The sequence below is a fragment of the Glycine max genome, chromosome 4 (genome assembly GCF_000004515.6).
Source record: "Glycine max cultivar Williams 82 chromosome 4, Glycine_max_v4.0, whole genome shotgun sequence".
Taxonomy (NCBI): domain Eukaryota; kingdom Viridiplantae; phylum Streptophyta; class Magnoliopsida; order Fabales; family Fabaceae; genus Glycine; species Glycine max.
Window position 1 is genome coordinate 17725475 of NC_016091.4, and position 6418 is coordinate 17731892.

Here is a 6418-nt window from a genome sequence, read left to right on the forward strand (position 1 = left end):
ATTAAACTTTAATATTTGTATATGATTACGGGACACAAAGTTAATGCTCTTTGTAATTTAAAGTTAAAAAACTATTCTAACAATTTGAATGTAAAAAAAATATGCAGCTTAAATTAATTTAAACATATAGCATTTTAATAGTTAAAAATTGCTAAACTTAAATTCAATTTTGTTTTTTTAATTTTATTTAATCTAGAATTTGATCTCTTTATTTTATAATTAAAACATTTGATTATTCTATTTTTTAAAATTCACAACTATGATCTCTTTATTGCAAAATATAAATATTTGGTTTTTATATCTTTAAAAATCCACAATTTTTGTTTAATCTTTAATTTTTTGTATATTTTATTTCTTTTTTTTACTTTGTGCTGTTGTTTTCCAAATGCAGGATGAGAATGAGAGAATCCATTGCTTATGTTAGTGTTGGCTTTCTTATTTAGTGAAGAAGGGTAATTTTGTGGGAAACGAAAATGCAAAACACAAAGGTTAGGAAAAAACAAAAAACTTTTCCCAGTAACTTTAAAAAACTAAAATGTTCAATAATTAGAAGCAAAAATATCGAAAGGTCACAGCATGGTGGGATAAGGTTTTTTTTCTGATCAAGTAAATCTAAAAACAAAGCATGGATATTACATGGTCTGTAAAACATAAGCACCGGAATAAGTAACAAATAAATATGAGATGAGCATAGCAGGGAATGTGTAAGATGAGCAGGGTAGAACACAATATCCCTCCATAAAAAATGTTCAGTTTACTAAACAATAAATTCGTAGTACAACAGTTATAAATTACTAATATAGTAGATTAAATAAAACAGACTCATTTCATTCAAATTCAAACCATGAAAACTCAAAACTCACTGATACATTCCTTAACAATGTCATATGACAAAACAAAATTTGAAAGCCAAAATTTATGTGGAATACATCTCAACTGCATCAAAAATATACTCCATGCGTAGGATGTTTAACTCTGGCAGAAAACAAAATAAAAATGTTTTTATGAACCAATATTGATGTGTAAAAGAGAAATAAAATTTAAGCTAATGTGCAAAATAAAAAAGATTAAACATTTATAATATATCTGATGTTCAAAGTCAAATAAGTAAATAAGAAAGAGACCATGTAATTGACAAAATGTTCATAAAAGACAAAAAGATAGAAAAATCAAAGTACATAAGCTAACTCTAATACTCCCAATTCTTTCTCCGGTGGATGACAATTTCCCATATTTTATCAATGGTCCTGTAATAGAAGGAGACTTCATCACCGTGGGAGAAATAATTATCTACAAGGAATTGATACCATGGTTGGACAACATATATGCGCCCAACTCCATCATCAACCACCACAACATTCCACTGTAATGGAGGTCCAAATCTCCTGAGAATGGTCATGTGTTGACCGCAGGCATTTACATGTGTCATGGCACAATTGGAGAGTCTCTGCATGGGAAAAAAATAGCATGATATATAAGCATGAATTAATAAGAAACATTGAAGAGGTTTTCATTGTTACTAGTGGTCCTGGTGCACCAAGAATTGATTGTGAGATTTCAAGTGTCCAAATATGTTGTCTTAACATAACTTCTGGCCTTCCGCAAGTCTGGCATTCCAGTGAGGGAACGAAATAAAGATCAAACATAGATTTGCTGTTGCATGCCAAGAATTTAATGATCACAGATTCGTAAATTGATAAATCTTTTCTGATTTCTTTCAGCCCTTCCGCAAAGTAGACTTTTGCCCGATGCTGCCTTAGCCTGATTTGGTATATTGTTCCATCATATCTAAAGTTGACAAACTCAGGGTATTCTGGTGCCCATTGTTGGTGGTAAAAAGTGGGCACTTCTATAATGTCCTGCAAATAATTATAGCAAGAAAGCAAATATGAAACAACATGAAGAATAAAAACAATTAGTATGTAACATTACCATATCATTGTGGAATACTGCAGTGAATTGTAGGATTAATGGATTAGTGTGAGTTGGATATTGAATCTGCAATGAGAGGAAATGCAAAAAATGAAAATCAAGTATGGCACTGAAATAGGAACGTCTAAAATATGTGGAGAATGACAACAACATATTAAAATGAAAAAAAGTTGTATGTACATTGTTTGTGACATAAAGGTTTCATTTTGCAGCATTCTTACTGCTGTAAATGTGCCTTTAATCTTTTGGATCAAACTTTTAGGGTGATACTCATGCCAAACTTAACAGGATGCTGGAATAAAGTATCTTTCGACTGGAATGTAGATTAACAATCAAATAACAAAGGAAATTGTGTATTTGTTGTCTACTGGTAAAAAATAAACAAAACAATCTTTATAACAATTGACAATAGTAATGAGTCAAAATATATCCGTGCATGCATTCAAAACATAAAGTAATAAAGAAGGCTTGGTTCCATAGCTAGATCAAAATATATCCGTGCACACATTTTTTCAAGCTGAACAGTCTTTCAGTCGAAAGCAATATACATAAAAACCAAATAAAAAATTTAAATAACCAAAAAAAAATAAACAATTACATGCAAGGGGCCGAGAATGAAAAGGAAGTAAAATACAAAACAAAAAGCTAAGCCAACAGGAAGCAAAACAAAAATCCATGTGAATGGAGTGAAAGAGTGAATGGAGTGAGAACGGGAATAGAAGAGAATAAGAAATGGAAAAAACACAGGAGAGAAAGAGTGGACGGAGCAGAAATGGAAAAAATCCTGGAAAACAGAGAATGAACAATGTTCAAAATATTTTGAGAAAGTAAGCGAGTAATTGGTTTCACATGCACCTTGCTTGTAGCTGTTGATGAATCAGAACTGGTACTTGTCTTGGTTGAGTCAGTCGATAACTCTGAAGGCATTCTCTGAGCTGTTTTAGTATTTTTTGTTCAAGGAATGAACATTGAATATCTGTTGAAGAAGTGGCCTGTGAAGAATAAATGTTGAAGTGACACAATGGTTGGTGAAAATGTGTAAGGGGCAAAATACGGAGAGGTTTGAGAATTGTGGAGCAGTCAATGGAGTATGGCAAGATTGGAGGTGGAGAGTCATCAGAATCATTGTGACTATTTTTTTTTGTTTACTGAATGTCCACAACCAATATTGATATTTATAAAAATGCAGTGAAACAAATATATGAGCAAAAAATAATCAGCATGTATTTAATATGACAGGTGTTAACAAAGTAATTATGTTATATATTATATATATATAATAAAATAAATAAATAATCCAAGAAGACTAATTTTTTGGTATGAAGCAAAGATTTTTTACCAAATTAGATGGTTTTTAATAACTAATTCAAATAAATAATAATGTAATGTAATGGTGGAAACAGACATAAAAATCATAGATTTGGTTTTAAAAATCGCAACCTTAGATGTTTAAAAAGCGTAGAAGATAGGCCCAAGATTCTGGGCTGTAAAAAACCATTTTTTAAAAATTAACCAATGATACAGATATAAACAGAAAATGCAAGGCAAGGTGTAGAAGCTCCAGCAGCATTTCCTTTTTGAAATTAATTAATAATTCATTTATTTCCCAAAAAAATCCCTCCTCGGTGCCAAGTGTTGCAACTACATTTTCCCTTGTCTCCTCTTTATCTCTCTCATGAAATTAGGTTACCACTTTTTTTTTTTCTGATCTTTCTCTTCTTTCTTTGTGTCTGTCACAACCTTTTCTCTCTTTGGAAAAAATGAGGAGTGAGAATGAGGATGGAATGGCAATGGGAAAAGAAGAGATGGAAAAACCCGGGCAGGACACGTGGAGGGAAGATAAAAATAATGGGAAGAGGAAAAGAAATAAAAGCAAACACTGGCATAACACGTGGATTGAAGCGGGAAAAATCATAAAACCCAAAAAAAGACAAAAGCCAAAACTTTTTGATGAATATGAAAAATTTTAATCATAAACCAAAAAATCAAACCTGCACTCGTGGAGTTTCCAGATAAAAACTGCACATGTAGTGTGTTATTCTACCAGATGTGCATGCAATAGAGGCAAACTAAAAACATTTAAGCTTTTGCACTGTAAAAAATAAAGAAACAAAGAAAATATAGACAACAAAAAAAAAATCAAAATTAGACAAAAAGAAATGGGAAAAAATAGATAAAAATTGAACCTTTAATAATTAAATGTTAATGTTAATAAATTGACAATGATTACGACAAAAATAAATAGAAAATTAAAGCTAATTTGAATAATATGGTAAAATTGATAGTGTAGTATTTGGAAAAAACCTTTCCATTAATAGGTACTTGCCAATTAATTTTTGCCAATTAATTTTGTCCAATAAAAAATAATAAACTGTCCAATCTTTCTTTTCTCACTTCAATCCACGTATAATTTTATTTATTATTTTTTTATTTTGCTCAGTGCTTACACCTTCCTCACATGCTAATGTTTTTTTCCAGTACCACCAAGCCACACGTGTCGCTTTCTAATTGTCGGATTTCAATGCATCATTTAATTCCCCTTAATTCCAGAACTTTCTTCTCTCTCCTCCATCTCTTTTGCCTCCGTCAAGATTTTCTTATCAATCAGCTTTAAATATTATATTGTCCATTTGGTAAAATTGATAGTGTAATATCTAAAAAGAAGTTGCATATAAAAATAGAGTGATGATGACCCCATTTTGATTGATGGAGAAATTTTTATGTTACTTTGTTTTAACAGTTTAAAGTTGTAATTTAATCATTATGATTTCCAGATAATGCATTTTATTGTTTACAATTTGCTGGAAAACGTAAAAACTTCGTACCCCATTGCCCAGAGGCTCTTTGCTATGCGAAGGTATGGGGGAAAACGTAAATTGAAAACAAATTTTTTATATTAGTTACACTGAGTTATTTAATATTAGTAATTTTATTCATTTCACTTTCGTATGAAATTTTTTTTCCATTAAAAGTATGATATGATCTTTTTGTTTTGATAATAACGAAGTTACGAAAATTGATTCCACTATTATAAACCCGATTTATGAAGGAAAGACACATATAGTGAAGAGTATTTTGTTTATCACATTTTGTCCTTTCTCTATTTTAATTTATAGCAAATTCGTGATTTTGGAAGTAAAAGGAGCTTGCAATCAGCTTTAAATATGATACTGCCAATTTAAAAATGAAACAGAAACGTTAGGAAAATTGAAAAAACCCTTTCCATTAATAGGTACTTGCCAATTAATTTTTGCCAATCAATTTTAAATATTTTGTTGGAGTATGAAAATGGTCATGATCTTCAAATTAATGAGACTATTCCATTAGGATACGAAGATGATGATAATATTATGTTACTTAGTGTAATATCTGGAAAAAACCTTTCCATTGATAGGTACTTGCCAATTAATTTTTGCCAATCAATTTTAAATATTTTGTTGGAGTATGAAAATGGTCATGATCTTCAAATTAATGAGACTATTCCGTTAGGATATGAAGATAATGATAATATTATGTTACTTAGTGTAATATTTGGAGTAAAAAATGATAGGTATAGTGTCTTCTTCAACCTTGTCTACATACAATAGTGATTCATGAAAAACAATCAACATGCAATGAGATAAACAAAAATGGAACCAAAACAAAAATGGAACCAAAACGAAAACAAAAGTCAAACGAAATATAAAGAAAACAAATAAAGAAAATGAACTTGTAGATAGAGAAACAAAGAAAAGAATCCTGTTTGAGATAAAAATCAGATAAAAATCGAACGTTTTTGGAGTTAAAAATGGCAGCTTTAGTGTCTCCTTCCACCTTCTCTACATACAATAACGATTCATAAAAAACAATTAACATGCAGTGAGATAAACAAAAATGGAACTAAAACAAAAATAGGAGTAAAACGGAATATGAAGAGGAATGAAGACGAACGAAAATGGAAGTTGGAGAAACAAAGAAACAAAGAAAACAGAATATGAAGGAAGATGAATGGAGAGGAACGAAAAAGGAAGATGGAGAAACAAAGAAACAAAGAAAACGAACATGTAGACAGAGAAACAAAGGAGACAAACCTTTTGACATAAAAATCAGATAAAAATGGAAGCTTTTTGGAGTAAAAAATGGCAGCTTCAGTGTCTTCTTCCACCTTCTCTGCATACAATAGCAATTCATTAAAAACAATGAACAGGCAGTGAGATAAACGAAAATGGAATCAAAACAAAAATAGAAATAAAATGGAATATGAATATGAAGAGGAGTGGAGAGGAACAAAAATGGAAGATGGAGAGGATGTAAAAAATCAGCAACAACTCTTTGTAGCAAAAATGACAGAAGATAATTTTTTTAAAAAAACAAAATAGAATTAGAAGAGAAACAAAAAGAAATCAGCAACAACTCTTGTAGCAAAAATGGGAGAAGATAATTTTTTGAAAAAAGGAAATTATGAAAAAAATGACACATTTGTTCTTCAACATAGAACCTGTACTCA